The 18,643-nt window shown below is 32.4% G+C and overlaps 1 pseudogene; it reads right to left on the bottom strand.

Annotated features, from left to right (window-relative positions):
- Positions 1 to 1,488: 1,488 nt before the first annotated feature.
- LOC139495590 (zinc finger protein 83 pseudogene) lies at positions 1,489 to 17,454 on the bottom strand (annotated as a pseudogene).
- Between the last annotated feature and the right edge of the window lie 1,189 nt (positions 17,455 to 18,643).

Genomic DNA, 18,643 nt, shown 5'->3' with positions numbered 1-18,643 from the left:
CTTTGAAAAGAATAAAGATGCATTTTAAAATACATTAATATCAACCAAATGGCAAGTGCTGAGTCCAAACATAAGTAAGTTAGTAAGTAAGTAAATTTTGTTTAGAGTCGGCATATATCTGGGAACAGTATATCAATATATAAGTTCCTGCATATATGTACATAATAGCAGAGAAAACATGAGCTCTGGTGAGCTCTTTAACCGACTATCACATAAAAAAACATGCAGCATCATGCAAATACTACCAAATAAAACTAAAAAAACATGCAATATAATGAAAGCAACTCTATTTGATTTGTGAGCCTCCAGAGTCAAAGTTCATGTGGCAAGTGCCTCTATGCATATGTGCATTGAAACGGGAGAATCAGCAAGTCACTTGAGATCATAAAATATAAACATACAATGTAGCTAAGCTGTATTCTAAATAAAAGTTTGTAAATATACTAATAATAAAAATACAAGATTTGTAAATAATAATAATAATAATAACAAAATACCTTATTGACCCTTATTTAACGAAGGTAACACATTCAACAATTACATTTTTATTAATTATGCCTTCAAAAACTATTAAAACAAACAGAAAAGAAAAAAATACAAACAAAATAGAATATGATTATAATATGTCTCTGGCATCGTAGCCTATACGGCATTTACAATGAGAAAAACACAATTCCGTGAAGTCAGCTTGCAATGCATAGAACTAAACAAATATAACGGAGTAACCTCTGCAGTGTAGCAGCATGTGATGGTCATTTTTAATTTCGCCATTTTACAGATTTTACATATTCTTTAATCTCTGGGCACTTTTAAATAGCTTCCTCTTGCAATGGCAAGGTTATGAGCACTAAATCTTAATTCAAACTATGATGACCGATCTGATCTATTTCTGAAAGCATCAACATAAACTGTCCGTTCACTCATTTTATAAACACTCTGGAAATTCAAAATTGTTAATTTTGGAGATGCTGAAATATTTTCAAGATGTTCCCGAAAACCCTGGTCAATTAGTCTTTGTTTTATAAAACCAAAAAGGGGTTAAATAGTAAGGTTAACATTTGACAAATATATTAAACCTAAGTTTTGAATATTAATATTTAACGTTTTAATCCATGGGTTGCTTTTTTTTTGTAGCATTATATCTTTGGTGCACTAAACTACCTTGTGAAGTGATTAATATTATGGTCCCAGAATTTAATACTGATAACATTATCCTATTTTTCAATGGCAGTCTTGTAAGTTCGGAACAACATGCATCATTCGAAGCTTTACCATGTTTACAGTGTACTCCCAAGGTTTCTGAAATAAATTTTATATGCAACTTTTCATAGGCATCACTGTCTTTAAATGCCGAAATATTAATAATCTCCCATATTTAGCTACAACAAAGGAGACTAGGGGCTACTAAGGAATCAAAAAGTTTTTCCAGAAGTTTACAAGGGTTATCTAATCATATTGTTTTCATTATTTGAAAATATGCTTTCTTACCTTTTTCCATAATCGAAGTGATGGCGACATAAAAACTGCCATTATATCTAATATTAATAATATATCAATAATTATATAATTGTCACACACTCATGACACTTATAGATATTTGAATTTAAATTAACAATTTTATGACAAATAAATTCTACAAATTTTCAATTAAAAACACTTGCAACTGCATTTTCCATTATAAATCAAAATTTTATCATTGGTGTACTGAAAATTCGATTTTATTTCTTCTACAAAATTACCCATAATTATAAATGTGGCGTTCAATATACTAAATGTAAACAATGTTAGCAAATCCTATAAGAAATAAGCAACCAACCTCTGATAGTAATAACTGTATTGCTGTCGACCAAACATCGTCTCAACAATTTTTTGTTTAACCAATCATACAGGAATCTATGAAAAGACAATGTTAAAGCAAACATGAAATTAGCTCAGAGACCTTATATTAATCAGCAAGTTCAACAGGCTCAAATGTTCAATCCTCTACCAAGTAAACTTGTTACTAAGTTACGTACCGACCTCTGATAGTAATAACTATATTGCTGTCGACCATGCAAACATCGTCCCAACAAATTTGATTTAACAAATCATACAAGAATCAAGGAAAAGGCAATGCTGAATCAAAAATGAAATTTTTTAAAGTTACTGGAGATGTAAGTAACACACTGAGCAATGATAGTAATCAAAGAGCTGATAGCTCTGAGGTGGAAGAAGGTGAATAAAAGGTAACTTGAATTACCATAAAAGCAGCCCCACTAACCCAGGCTGCTTTGTTCCATTATCATTATGATGTAAATTTTTTTCTTCAAACAGGAATGTGTCATACCGTAAGTACATGGATTTCCCATCCGTACAATAACTTTCTATGTTAAGTGGACTTTGAAAATTTTAGAAAAAATCTGATACCTTTATGTATCGCACTCTGCCTGGTTCTTACGAAGAGCTGTACTTCAGTAAAATCTTTAATTTGACAGTAAAATTAAGAAGATCATATATAAGGAACACATGTGTACTAAGTTTCAAGTTGATTGGATTTCAACTTCATCAAAAACTACCTCGACCATAAACCTTTACCTGAAGCAGGACGGACGGACAGACCAGAAAACACAATGCCCATAAATGGGGCATAAAAATAGTAAGAATTGTTACATACCCGCAACCTGTTGAAAGTTCCCATTGTTTTTTTTAGTGCGAAACAACAATTTTAAAGGTTACAGTTTTTAGAGAAGTATTTTGAACGATCTGGATTGTCTAGAAAAAGTGTCATATTTGTATGCTGAACTTGCATGCCTTTTTCTTCAATCTGTTTGCATGATTCTAGTAATCAAATCGGAAGAAATGATGAACATGTAGCTAGCCGACCAGGGTTTATTTTCTTGTGTAAGAATATTAGATGCTTGTTGAAATTTCCAATTTTGAATTATGCACAAAGATGAACCTTTAACAGGTTGGGAACAACACTCCAAATGAGGGGTAACCCTCATTGGAAGAACATTACATTCTTGATAAAATATGAGCACCTTTATATTCATATTATTTGATGAAACTTTTCCCTAAGAACTATGCATCTATCAAGAATTAAATGGTCAAAACATGTCAAAAGAATTTTGTGATGTTTCTAAAGTTATATCTTCTTTATTAATTTGACCCCTCATTTAGAAAAGTTGTTCCAAATATAATGAATTTTCCCACTTTTTTTTCAACAGAAAATGACCACTTGTTTTAAGGACAGTCCCTCATTTAAGGGACACCACTCATAATGAGGGGGGGGGGGTCCCAACCTGTTTGTTGGTCTTTGTGAAAAAATTGAATACAAAAATAAAGTATGTTACAACAACTGTTATGTCAATAACTTATTGAAAAAAAATACTTTTTATTATCTTTATGTTAGTACTGTCAACGTATATTTGTTCCACCTAGCAGAAGTTCCAATGGAAACTTTGTTATAAACATTGTCATAATATCTGTTCCTGTTGGAACAAATATTCTATACATTTTATTCCGTTAGGAACATTTACTTTAATATTTATTCCAGTGGAAATAATATTCCAGAATAATGTTTCCATTTGGAACTTATATTATGAAGGAACTTCTATTCCGTGACAGTACAGTAGACTCCGGATAATCGGATACCCAAAATGTCACCTAAAAATATCCGATTACCTGATATATTCAATTAGACGATGAATGTATATTCATTGAATATGATACAATAATAAGTAGATCTATTGCTTAATATGTGAAAGGGCTGGAGGATTGATGGAGTTATTTTTATCAGTTACATCACCACGATGTTTGCGTAAAAAACTATCAGCTGCTTATCATGTATTTGATTAAATTTGTTTGCACTTGCAGTTTTTTAATCCTATATTTATAAGAATAAATCAAATGTCCTGAAATATTTATGTGAATTATTATCTTCCATCCAAAGCTTGTCTTTACTTGTTTAGTTAACAAATTAATATCCATTATTTACATTTTATCAAAGCATGTCTGTGTAGAATCTCTTATCTAAAATCGTAATTGTTATAATTTTATTTCTTTAAATAATCAAATTTAAATTTATGAAAATAATCATGATTGATAAAATAGTATTGCATAAAGTTTACGTTTTCGTAAGACTATTTATGTTTAGGTCATGGTTCTACAGGCTTCTTCACAAATTTGTAAACAAACCAATATGGCCGCCATACGTGATTGATCGTGATTACCTGTGAAAAAAATATTTTTGACAAAAGTAAGATTTTTCTTGTCATAGGAATTTATATTTGTATTGCAATAAATTATTCAGAAGCAGATACATTCAGTTTAGATAATATTTCTTATTCTATGAGCATTTAGAGTTTAATCAAAATTCTCCTTACAGCAACGTACTGCTCTTGTCAACTGAGTCTTGAATAATGTTATAAATAGATTCAAACCATTTGAAGTAAAAGAGCATCTAGTTCAGATGACAGAGGAAAACAATGAATAAAGACAACAATTTTATAAGAAATAGATCCTTTTATTTATTATTAAAAACCAAATCTTCTTGTCTGCAAGATTGCAAATTCGTAACTTCAAGGGCGAATATTTAAAGAGGTCGAGTTGTCCCCATACCTAATTCACGCATGCGTACTACAAATATCTACAGTAAAAATATCCGGTTACAAGTAAACAAATAGCGTCATGTGGATGAAATGAAATCTAATAATTTACATAAATAAATGGGTACATATTTGCGATAGTGATTGTTTTTCAATCTTAATTTACAAATTAAATGATTCAGATGCATGTAAAAATTGGTGTCGGGAATCAGAAGTTGTTCTGATAGTTATCAAAAGTACCAGGATTATAATTTTATACGCCAGACGCGCGTTTCGTCTACATAAGACTCATCAGTGACGCTCAGATCAAAATAGTTCAAAAAGCCAAATAAATACAAAGTTGAAGAGCATTAAGGACCCAAAATTCCAAAACGTTGTGCCAAATACGGCTAAGGTAATCTACTCCTGATGTAAGAAAATCCTTAGTTTTTCGAAAAATTCAAAGTTTTGTAAACTGAAATTGTAATACACAGAAACGAATGCGGCATACGGAGGTTCAATGTCAGCACCATAGGTCTTCAGAAGACTTGAAGTCTTCTTCCACCAAAAACAGTTTTGCTGTCAGAGAAGACTCGACAATCAAAGTTCATGAAGATAAATATAACACATTGGACAAGACAGTGTTGCTGTCCGTATAGAAAATGTTATTGAGAAAGCGCCAAATAGTTCTATACAGGGTCGTCATTCTACAGTTTCAAACTTACCGCACGATTCTCATCAAAACATAAAGTTCATCCCATCAAACGACTCATCTGCTATTATTAATAGTAAAATCTGTTTTGCTGTTAAACATATGAAGGAAACAAAGAATTCAGACAATTATCACAAAGCTGTTCAACCGCCTCCAAATCATCCTGTTCATATTAAGCTAAAAAATGGAAGTTCTTTTTTGTAGACAAAGGACAAATCATTCTCCTAAATCCAGATATAGCGCCCCCTGTGAATCAAATGATGTAACCTTGGAAGAAACAAGTTCACAACGTATCGTCTCTTTCAACATTAAAGTCTTCAACTCCAAAAAAATTACTTTATTGAACTCCTACATAAACACGACATCATACTTTTGCATGAACAATATTGGCTTTTTAATTATGAAAAAGAACGACTGAAATTACATTATTCAGACTTTCTCACCTTCTCAAGACATATTGATGATGATAAACCAATGTCCCCAATTGGTCGACCGAGAGGACATGGTCGTATCGCAATCTTAAACAGAAAATCTATATCTCAATGTTTTCTCAACTTCCAGACGGAAACAACAGAGTTCAAGCTATTGAAATATCTACAACTGGAAATCCTACTTGCCTTATTAACGTATATCTTCCTTCTAGAGGTACTGATAGTGGACACGATGCTTATAGAGCAGCCTTATACACTCTTAAAGAAATTATCCTCAAGCATCAAGAAACACACTCAATTATTACAGCAGGTGACTTTAACGCCTCATTTATTAAACATTACAAGGACTCCCAAGATGAACTCTTCAAACAATTTGTAAAGAGAATGGAATGGAACTTCCAGTAAAATGCCAAACTGATCACACATATTTTCAAGGAACATCTAGATCACAGATTGACTACATATTGGTAAAAATTTATTGAGAACAATATGCGATTAAAAGAACTTATTCAGGTTAAAATCCTATGTGAAGGTCACAACACCACTGAACATTATCATGTGCCTGCCGATCTCTGTATAGAACTAAGTGCATGCCAGAAACAGTACAGAGAAAATATCCGTACCAAAATTAACTGTGAAACAGTGAATAAGGATATATAACTATGCTCTAAAAGTACAGGAAGTACTAAAGGATAGAAAATACCTTAACATAAGAACACCATATGGAATTGATCAAGCTACAAATCAATTACTAACTGGTTTAAATAACGCGTTGGGTACATGCTATCCTCGAAGAAAATCAAAATTTAATAGAAGGAAAAAGATAAGCTGGTCACCAAAACTTGCCAATGCTATTAGTAAATCAAAGAAGGCATTCTTCCTCTTGAAAAAGCAGGATCTCCCCCTTCAAAAGATAACATCTATAACATACATAGGCTTGATTCTAAACGGATAGTAAGATCAATACAAAGACAACAAAGTGCTGACAAAAGAATTAGCTACACGAGGAAATTATGAAGGCATCCCATAGAGACAATGAACTATTCTTTAGGTTAATAAAAACCCAAAGATCCTCCTCCTCCCAATTCACTCATACGCGGCAGACTCCAGATAAAGAAGCTTCTAAGCCGGATGATATTAATGAACTCTTTAAAGAACATTTTGTAAACTTAGCGAAAACAAACGAAAATCCATTTTTCGATAAAGAACATGACAATTTGGTCAATTTAAACGCAGAAACAATTGTAAAATTATGTGAAAATGAAGACATAACTGTTCAACCTGTTACCTCATGAAATTATAAAACTTATCTCACAATTAAAAAAAGGGGAAATCTGGAGATGTAGACTGTCTAACATCAGAACATCTAATTGACTACTTTACAACTCTGATCAATAACATATTTTACACAAAACATGTACCTGCTGCTATACAAAAAGGGACTTTTAACTCCAGTTCATAAAATTCCATCAAATTATAGAGGAATAAATATAATTTCAATCGGTTAGATTTAAGAATTAGAATGAAATTATTTTCTTCTGAATTTTCTGCCTATAGGTGGCGTTTTTATGTTATGTGTTTCATCTGATTTGGCGGTTAAATCATTCGGCACGACAGGGTCCACTCGATCGGTCACATTTATTGTTCTAGTTGTGTTCTATCGATTTAAGTACATTCGAATTTAATCATGGATAGTGAAGGTGAACCAGATATTTCGTTGAGAACTGTTTTAACAGCTGTAAACCAACAGAGTAAAGATATCGAGGCAATTATTGACGCCAAAGTTACGGAGAAAATTGGTGGATTAAGAGAAGAGTTGCAGGGGGCCAATCAGTTAATGAAATCCCAGGTTAAAGTCATAAGAAACGAGTGACTGGTGAAAAATAATGTTTATCCAATTCTTGAACCAATGCATGTATATATCATAAACTTAGTCCTCTGTGCACGATTTTATCATTTTTTACGCAAATATATGGTATAATCGTCAATTTTGTTTTTCTCTGTCTGTTATGATTTAACAAATATGGCTACTCATTAAATGCCGTGTTTTGAAGCCGAAGTTTACCGATTGTCACCTTATAGTAAATAATCAACAAAAAGCATGGGTTTTAGCACGTGTTTAACATATACAATCAGGTAATTGTTTATTTTAATGACAGATTCATGCGTATTGCTACCACCGGATTTTTACGAGGAGGGTCACGCTTAGGTCACTATGCATACGGAAAATATGTCGGCGAACTGCTTCCTGGCAGCAAGCAATTAAAAATAAATAAACTTCTTCTAAATGTGGGCAAATTAAAGAATTTTCCTCAGAAAAAAGTATATGTACATAAGTTGTATAATGAAAACTATCCATTTAGTTTTAAAAAACATATGCATATTTTTTTTTAATTTGAGGTTTCATATGACTTTAAGAAGCTTAAAACAGAAGCTTCCTATAAATGGAAATACGAAGGTAATAAGATCCAATTTGACTTCAATACTGAAAATCTCGAGGATCTCGTTCAGACTTTGTGGGCTATAGAGCAGTATCTACAACAAAAGGATATTATCAAAGTTTTTTACGATGGATAAAATGGTCTATATTGAACGGAATTGAAAATTGTGATATTCTACCAGCTAAAGCTTTCACGTTGCTATACATTTAGCTTCTTTGACACGGTCGAGCAATACTGTTAGTCCAGTTTTTCAGGCGTTTTATTCTTTAAAGTGGATACATTTATTATTTGGATCATCATGTTCACCGACTGATTCGTCTTTAGTAATTAATGTGTTAGAAGGTGCGAAACGTAGTTTGGCTACTCCTACGAATAAAAAGGAACCTATTTCGGTAGAATTGCTGCATAAAATGTATGATGCCATGTTTTCGTTTGGTAATAATCAACGTATAATTTGTGCGTGTTTCACTGCATTTGCTTGTTTTTTAAGAGTTTCTGAGATGCTTAATATTAGAAGAAGTGATATACTAGTAGTTATTTTAGAGTGTTATATGTCAATTCTCATACAACATAGTAAAACATATCGCTCGTACACATTCAAATAAGTGTCCCGTTAAAAACATGGAATTATATTTGCAGTGGGCTGATATTTCATGTGATTTTGATGAGTTTATTTTTCGAAATTTAACAAAAATGTAAAGATGTCTATGTTTTGCGTAAAGAGAATGCACCTTTGTCGTATTCAAGGATGCGTGAGCTCTTTATTGAGGCTTTCAAGCCTTTTGTTCATAACATAAAGCGATATGGTTTGCACAGTTTGAGGTCTGGGGGTGCTAGTGTTTGTGCTAATTTGGGTTTACCAGACCGGCATTTTAAGAGACACGGTAGATGGCGTTCCGAAACGGCCAAAGATGGTTATGTTAAGGACTCCTTAGAAGATTTGCTTAAAGTCTCCAAATGATTAGGGTCATAGATTTTATGCTTTAATTTTGCATGATATAAAACTTTCTTAAAATTTTCCCGTTCTTTGTGTTTCGGCCATCGGCTCTGTCGTGTGGTATTGCACTTTACCATTTCTTCTTATTATTATGAGAATAATATGTGGTTCTGATATATGGGTATTAACGGAAGAAGAACTTTCATCTCTATCATATGCAAAGTCTAGAACTCTGCTTACGAGCTAGAATTGAAGGTACCTTGAATAAGCAACAAAATAGACTACAGAAAGGTTTCACTAAAGGTGCTTCCTCTATAAACATTGCCCTTTTAATCACTGAAGCAATAAACGAGGCAAAGGATAAATATGAAAAATGAATCTTAATCACCCTAGATGCAGAAAAAGCTTTAGATCACATACATCTATTTTGGAAACTTTATCACCAAGGAATTACAGGCCCAACATGGTTACTGATCAGAGAGCTATATAAAAATACACATCAACCCAAGTAAAATCTCAAGGATGTATCTCGCAAGCTTTCACAAATGAGCAAGGAGTATTTTATCTGCCAACTTCTACAAAGCATACAATAAGAATATCCTAGATACACTTGAAGCAACACATATTGGATTTAAGATAGGAAACCAATTACTTAGGTTGTCCAACGTGTGCAGACGATATTATGCTATGCGCAACTTCTGAACAGGATGCATCAACTCAACTCCGTATCATTGAAAGCTGTACAAAAAATGATAGAGTTAAAATCAATAGTAACAAGACCGAAATATTATTGATCAATAAAAAGAACAAAGAATCAAACCTTGAACTTTTCAACGAGAAGATTAGCAAAAAACAGACCATAAATCATCTGGGTATTGAAAGACAAGACCGAAATACCTCAAAAGTAGTCAACAGAATATCCACTGCTAGAGCTAACATGTATTCCCTCAAGGGATCAGGATCACATGGAATAAATGGAATAAATCCATTGATTGCATATGAACTGTGGAGAACATTTTTCATACCAAGAATGCTATACGGCTTTGAAATTCTTAATTTGACTAAGACTGATATTTTAAAATTGGAGAATTTCCAGAAAAAGACATTTAAACATCTGTTATCTCTACCACAACGAACTGCAGATGCTGCAATATACATTTTGCTTGGAGCAGAATCCTTTGAACAACTCATCCCCAAGGCAATGATTTCTCTATTCCTTAGAATTTCAAAAGATACAAATTCAATTGAGTACAAAATAGGAATCAGACAATTAGCGACAAAAGATAAGAACTCCAACAGCTTGTATATAAAAGTGGATAATATTCTCAAGTCATATGAATTGCCCTTTGAGCATGAGATAGTCTTAAATCCAAAGAAAAACTGGAAAACATTGACCCATGATATGATAGATTCAACATGGAAAACAAAATGGTCTGAGACAGCTGAAACAAAATCAACATTAAATCATATGGAAATAAGCAAATGGAATTTCCGAAGTCCTAATGATTGTTGGAGCAGTGTCAGAGACAACAAGAGAGATGTTGCTAAAGGCATAATTAAATCCAGAATACTTACTGGAACGTATAAAACTCAAAGTATAAACAAGCGCTTTGATTCAACAAAATCTGCAAAGTGCAAACTATGTATGGAAGAAACAGAAGACTATAAACACTTTCTTATGAACTGCAAAAGTCTTCACCCTGTCAAAAAAATTCACCATATCAGACTCAAGCATTTGATGATTGAGAATCAGATCAACTACGACTACATCATTGAATCTGAAAATGATCTTCTCCAATTATTAATTGACAGTTCCACCAACCGTCGGATACCAAAATCTCAACTAGTAGCTATAGAAAGAATCTGCAAAGACTGGGTATATGCATTACATACCAAGAGAGCAGAACTACAGTGAACTATACATAACATTTATACTCTGCATACCAACTGCAAGAGAACAGAAATTCAGTGAAGGATAATGAACAATTGTACTTGACTCCTTGTTGGTGAATATCCCATCATCTAAAATTCTAGCTAGTGTCGGTCATGATGATGGATATAAATAAGAACATATATCATCATGATCATTAATGATAATTTTATTTGTCATTCCACCCTCTAATACTCCATTAAAATAGAGAATTAAACCTGTTGCTGGAGGATAAATAACATCTAAAACGACCCTCAATGTTCTATTTTTAACATAAATAATAATACATGTTAAAATAAATAAACAACATGAGTTGATGAGTATTTTAGATTTTAATGAAACATCTAAAGAAGAACCTCGTTTGATGTTAACTTTTTATCATCACTGACATAAATAAATCTTATCACATATTTTTATCTTTTAACAAGTGGACTTTTTTTAAACTTATCAATTTTAAGTTTAATTCATTTTTTGAATTTTAAAATCTAATTAGTGTTTTAATCTTATGACAGTATGATCTGTACAGTGTAAATACAAGTTTTACCTTTTATCCTTATTATTTTTGTTTTACTAAAACAAGATACATATTTAAACCTAACAATTTTTTAATATTTAAAAAAAAAAACGCATTTTTTTTTCTTTTCTTAAACATGTTAAACTAGGATATTTTTATTGCGGTGACCCTGCAAGTAGGGTGGACTTCCGAAGTAGAAGAAGAAGAAGATAACCTTGCAATGCCATTGTTTTTTTTTATAAGTATGAATACTGTACATATGTTGAGTATTTTTCATTTTTGCGATTTAGTTACTCAAAATCTTAAAACAAGTATAGGATTGAACTTACAGTTACATTGATCCCTTCTTTTAGCTCAGACTTGTAGCCAACCATAAAAAAATCTAGGGGCGATTACCGAGACGAAGAAAATATGGAACGCATGCAAAACACCAAAAAACAAAGTTAAATAGTGATGCTTCAGTTGTTCTGTTTATGGTAGGATTTTTTCATGGAATCAGCGAATATTTTGATAGATATGTTGTTTTGGTAAACGGACAGAAAGTCACAGGACATAAAGTCACAAATTTGATAGGACAAAAAGTCACAAATAATCTGTTGACATTTGATTGAATATTGATAAGAGAAATATCTTGAAATATTTTCTTTTTAATACATTATATTCATATTTTAAAAGTTTAGGAAATGTGTCATTGTACTTGGAAAATGAAGATTCATTTAACTTTAATCATGCAAAAGAAAGATTTCTTGGCACCATGAACATGATGAAGCCATTTCAGTGTCAAGCCACTATGACATTTTGTATTTTTACCAATTATTTGATCATCTTTGATATTTTTTTTGTTTACAAAGTTGGTTTATATACAATAGTTCAAGAAAAATACAAAACAAATTTTGTAGAAATAAGCGTTTTTTATTAAAAGAAAATAATCAGAAAAAATGTCCCGTGACTTTTTGTCTGTGTTTTTTTGTCCTGTGACTTTCTGTCCTACATTCGTTGTTTTAATCTCTCTAGGTTTGATGCAACGTAGCAGCGCATCAATTTTAAACGGACACTTTTTCATATAGGTCGAGCTCTGATGTCCCACGGCCCCATTTTGTCTGGCAATACAGCCGGAGGACGGCAAAGTAATATTTGACGATTCAACATCCAATGAATGTTATTCTGTAAATTTATATAATACGTTCGATTCTACATGTATCCCATTCAAGAACATCTAAATAAACTCATCATAGATACCAGGACTAAATTTTGTATATACGCCAGACGCCCGTTTCGTCTACAAAAGACTCATTAGTGACGCTCGAATTCAAAAAAGTTAAAAAGGCCAAATAAAGTACGAAGTTGAAGAGCATTGAGGACCAAAATTCCTCAACGTTTTGCCAAATCCAGCTAAGGTAATCTATGCCTGAGGTAAAAAAAAAAGCCCTAGTATTTAAAAAATTTCTAAGTTTACCCTGTAGTTTTGTTTGGGTTCGTGTTGCTCAGTCGTTTTTATTTTATAGTCGGTTGTTTCAATTTTTCCCCATGCCATTGTCAGCTCCATTTAGACATTAAAGTTTCACTATCCATTTTGGGTTTACAACCTCTCATTAATATGTTGTAATACAAGACACGTATCACAATTATGTGAGTTCTGTACAGTTTTTATTTGTAAAAGGCACTGTGGTCACTTAAACCATTAGAACATACAATACAATTATGTGATTTCTGTACAGTTTTTGTTTGTAAAAGGTACTGTGGTCACTTAAACCATTAGAACATACAATACAATTATGTGATTTCTGTACAGTTTTTGTTTGTAAAAGGTACTGTGGTCACTTAAACCATTAGAACATACAATACAATTATGTGATTTCTGTACAGTTTTTGTTTGTAAAAGGCACTGTGGTCACTTAAACCATTAGAACATACAATACAATTATGTGATTTCTGGACAGTTTTATTTGTAAAAGGCACTGTGGTCACTTAAACCATTAGAACATACAATACAATTATGTGATTTCTGTACAGTTTTTGTTTGTAAAAGGTACTGTGGTCAATTGAACCATAACTCCATGCATTACAATTGTATGGTTTCTATCCAGTATATTATATGTTCTCATCTGTTTGTTATTGTCACTGCACTGTGGTCACTTTTTCCAGTTTATAAAATCTCGTGTGTTTGAAATAGGCACAGGGGTTCCTAATCTCAATATAACATTGTATAACATGCGTCTTGTTCATCGATTGCTAAGTAGTGTTATTTGTGCGTGTTGCTACGAGTCTTTACCGCATTTACCACATTTAAAAGGTTTATCACAAGTGTGTGTTATTCTGTGTGTCTGTAAGATCTGTTTCCTGCTAAATCCTTGTTTACATATTTCACATGTGAAAAGTGCTGACCGCTATGTTTCTGTAAAATTCGTTTCAAACGAAACACTTTATCACAAACATCACATTTATAAGGTTTTTCACCAGTATGTGTTCTCATATGTTCCTTTAAGCTTTGACGACGACTATACACTTTACTACAAACATCACATTTAAAAGGTTTATCTCCAGTGTGTGTTCTCATGTGACCTTGTAAGGTATCATTCACACTAAAACCTTTACCACATACACCACATTTATAAGGTTTATCTCCAGTATGTCTTCTCATGTGTGTCTGTAAGTTACCACTATGACTAAATCCTTTACCACAAACATCACATTTATAAAGTTTATCAGCAGTGTGTGTTCTCATGTGTATCTTCAAGATATGACGAAGAATAAATACTTTACCACACACATCACACTTATACGGTTTATCACCAGTATGTGTTCTTGTGTGATACTTTAAGCTTTGACTCTGACTAAACCCTTTACCACATACATCACATTTATACGGTTTATTTCCCGTCTCTGCATGTCCAGTGTGTATTCTCATGTGTCCCTGTAAGCTTTGACATCGACTAAACACTTTACCACACACATCACATTTATATAGCATGTATAGTTTATTTCCAGTCTCTGCGTGTCCAGTGTGTGTTCTCATGTGTACCTTTAAGCTTTGACGACGACTTAACCCTTTACCACATATATCACATTTATAAGGTTTATCTACAGAATGTGTGTTCGTATGTAACTTTAAGCTTCGACGAGAACTAAACTCCTTACCACATTCCTCACACTTAAAAGGTTTCTCTCCAGTATGTGTTCTCTTATGTGTCTGTAAATGCTGATTCCTAATAAACCTTTGACCACACACATCACATTTGTGAGGTTTATCTCCAGTATGCGATTTCATGTGTCTTTTTAAGGCACTTGGGTCACTAAAATCTCTACCACATGTATCACACTTAAAAGGTCTTTCACCAGTATGTATTCTAGAGTGTTTCTTTAACATTCCTTTAACGACAAATGTTTTACCACATACATCACATTTAAAAGGTTTATCGCCATTGTGTGTTCTTATGTGTGACTTCAAAACCTGTTTTTCGCTAAATTCCTTGAAACATATTTCACATTTAAAAGGTTTATCACCAGTGTGTATTCTAATGTGCGACTCTAAAACCCGTTTCGACTTTAATCCTTTATAACATATTTCACATTTGAAAGTGTTTTCATTAATATGTATACCATTACATTGATAAGGTTTCTCTCTGGTATTTGTTTTAACGTGCCAGTGTAATTTTTGTCTCATTCCTTTCGTTTCCTCTTGAACTAACTGACTGGTAGTCTTGTCAAGAGGTGATATCATGGACTTTGTGGTTTCATTAAATTGGTCAGTTGTTGCTCTTGTAGTCTCGTTCAGGGGTGATATCAAGGAAGTTGTAGTCTCATCAAGGGATGAATTGCCGGAAGTTGTTGTTTCATCAAGGGAGGCAATCATAAAACCTGTAGTCTCGTCAAGGGTGTTAATCATGCAATCTGCGACTGTAGTCACCCCGTCATATTGGTCAAGGGGTGACATCACGGAAGTTGTAGTTTTATCAAATTTGACAATCATGAAACCTGTAGTCTCATCATGCTCATCAAGGGATGAATTGCCGGAAGTTGTTGTTTCATCAAGGGAGGCAATCATAAAACCTGTAGTCTCGTCAAGGGTCATGCAAATGTCTGTAGTTTGCTTCTTCGACATTTTATTTCTTTCTGTTATTTTTTGTCTGTTCTTTGTCCTTTGTAGCCAACTGGGCTGGAGTCTAATCAAAAGAAAATGATTACAGTGATATTGTTGGCTTTATTCAAAACTACTCTTTTCTATTGGGAAAATATGCGTCATTTTTATCAAACAGTTGTTGGCATGCCACGGGTTATGTTCTTCTCATATATGTTATGATGGTATGATACTAAACCCCTCACGGGAAGGATTGTGCCTGATATTTAGTTTAATGGTGCAAAAAATAATTTATAATCTCCTTAAAAGAAATCAGATAAACGTTTTAAAAAATCAATCGACATGTTCACGCCTCGGATGGAATTGTAGCTTCTTTTATTATTACTGTAGGGAAAAATTGGAAATATTTTGCAAAAACAAACACATAAAAGGTAAGATTTATTTATATATGCAAACATTTTTAGCCTTCAATGAAAACTTAATGGTTAAATTGGGTCTCAAAGTTAAGGGCAAATTATGCTCTCAAAGTCAAACCGAAAACATGGAAAATGATGGCTTCAGCATTATGACATCGATGTATAAAGGTGTCAAAGAAAAAAAAATATAATAGCCTATCAAATCATAATAAAGGCGTGAAACTGAAAGAAAAAAAAAATAATAGACTTTCAAGTTGTCTAAATAACATGAATAAAGGCGTCAAAGAAAAAAAATATAATAGCCTTTCAAGACGTCCAAATTATTTGAACTAGCTTACCGTAAGCATTTCAAAGGGTGATCACAAAGAAGAACGCATACAAAACAACATAATACAAGTTTGTAAATAAAAATAATAATACCATTACATGCTTTTTTCATTGTAATTAATTAAATTACCATAACATGTAATTAAAAAATATTCAATTAAACATTACATTCAATTACATGGAAAATTGAAATGCACTACAGGGATTGAAGTTAAGATTTTTAGCACAGTTGTCCACAGCTTCAGTAATTTTGTAGACGATATATAGTGTTATACTAGGGAAGCAGAAATTTCAGTAGCCCACACCAAATTTTAGGGTCCATCGGGGAGTCGGCCCCTGCTAATTTCATACCCTGCATTACACTTAATTACCATTACATTTTCAATTACCCCATCCCTGCTCTTGATTTATTCATATAATTATTTATATTTATATTTATTACATGTATATATATACTGTAGATATTTTTTTTTGCTTTTTCACTTTTTATGTTTGATGGGATATGTTTTGTTTGTGAAATGTATTTTGTGTATGTTTATATACATGTAATCATGATATTTGTCACACACTTATTGGTAAGAAGTTATAAATATACATGTGTTGAAGGCTCCGTGTTGAAGGCTGTACATTGACCTATAATGGTTTACGTTTATAAATTGTTATTTCGATGGAGAGTTGTCAACTTGTCTCATTGGCACTCGTACTACATCTTCCTATATCGGGCCATGCCATGACAATGAATTATATTTGAATTTAAATTATTAATTTTATGACTAATAAATAAAACACTTGCAACTGCATTTTCCATAAAAAATCAAAATTTTAGCATGGGTGTACTAAAAATTCGATTTTATTTCTTCTTCAAAATTACCCATAAAAATGTTAATGTGGCGTTCCATATACTAAATATATGAAACAATGTTACAAATCCTTTAAGTAATACGATAACCTTGCAAAGCCATTGTTTTTTACAGGCAGTCAATACTGTACAATTGTTGAAAATTTTTAGGATCTAAACTTACAGTTACATCATGATTAAACTCTTCTTGTAGCTCAGACTTGTAGCAAAAATATCAAGGGGCGATTACCGAGACGAAGAAAATATGGAACGCATGCAAAACAACAAAATACAAAGTTATATAGTGATGCTTCAGTTGTTCTGTTTATCATATCATAGGATTTTTTTCATGGAATCAACGAATATTTTGATAGATATGAATTTTGTTATCTCTCTAGGTTTGAATAATTTGTTGTATGAAAAGAGGGCCCTCATGGGGTTTTTGATTATGTGATTACTTGGCCGTTTTTTTAATGATTATTTGATTATTAAGCCAAATATTTCATGATTATTTGATTACCTAGGACTGTATTTTTAGTTTATGATTATTTGATTACTAAAGATAAGCAAATATTTAATGATTATGTGATTATATTGGCAAAAAAATGGTGATTATGTGATTACTAGGACCCCCCCATGAGGGGCCTCTGAAAACTTAACGTTCTTTGAGATATGATAAATTGGTTAATTGAGGCATGTTTATTTTGGAGGAAACTTCTAAAATTGTTAGGTAACAATTTAATTATTTTAAAATTCAACCCATCAGACAATAGTAGTATCTGAATCAATGTTGGTGTGCTGTCGCTTATATAAGGTAAAATATAATTGTATATACTAGTATAAGGTAAGCATGGTAATATTTAATTCTATTATATTAAAGGTCAGGTTTCTTTACTTATATTATTTCATTACACATTCCTAATAAAATACTGAGTAAATATGAATGAATTGAGTCGAGATTAGGAGGGGATAGGAGGGGTCCTGATCCCGAAATACCTGTCTTAAAAACACGAAATTCCGATGTCCCGAATTTAAATAAATATAAATCTGTATGTGTTAAACATTAAATTATATTTCTACAATGGTTATGCAGTTGTATTTACTTAATAATTCATTTCACATTTCTGATGGGGGGAGGACCTTTTTCGGGATATCGGGGTCGGGTGTTTAAAGCTCGGGATTTCGGGATTGACCCTTTCGGAATCCGTGATTTCTTTTTTTCGAATTTCGAATTACACCTGTATTAGTCTCGGATTTGATATATTTATTACTAAATCCGATAATTGATTGCTGCAGTCAAAATAATTATATGGTTACCTTAAATTTAGTGAAATAGCAAAAAAATCCAATTCCCAATAAGACAATCACGAATAGGACAATAACTACCCTTGGTTGATTACAACTTAAAATGACCGTAAATGTTTTGTCGTAAATCTAAATTTATTTTTCTTCAC

The sequence above is a fragment of the Mytilus edulis genome, chromosome 11 (genome assembly GCF_963676685.1).
Source record: "Mytilus edulis chromosome 11, xbMytEdul2.2, whole genome shotgun sequence".
Taxonomy (NCBI): Eukaryota; Metazoa; Mollusca; class Bivalvia; order Mytilida; family Mytilidae; genus Mytilus; species Mytilus edulis.
This window is presented reverse-complemented; position numbering and strand designations above follow the sequence as displayed.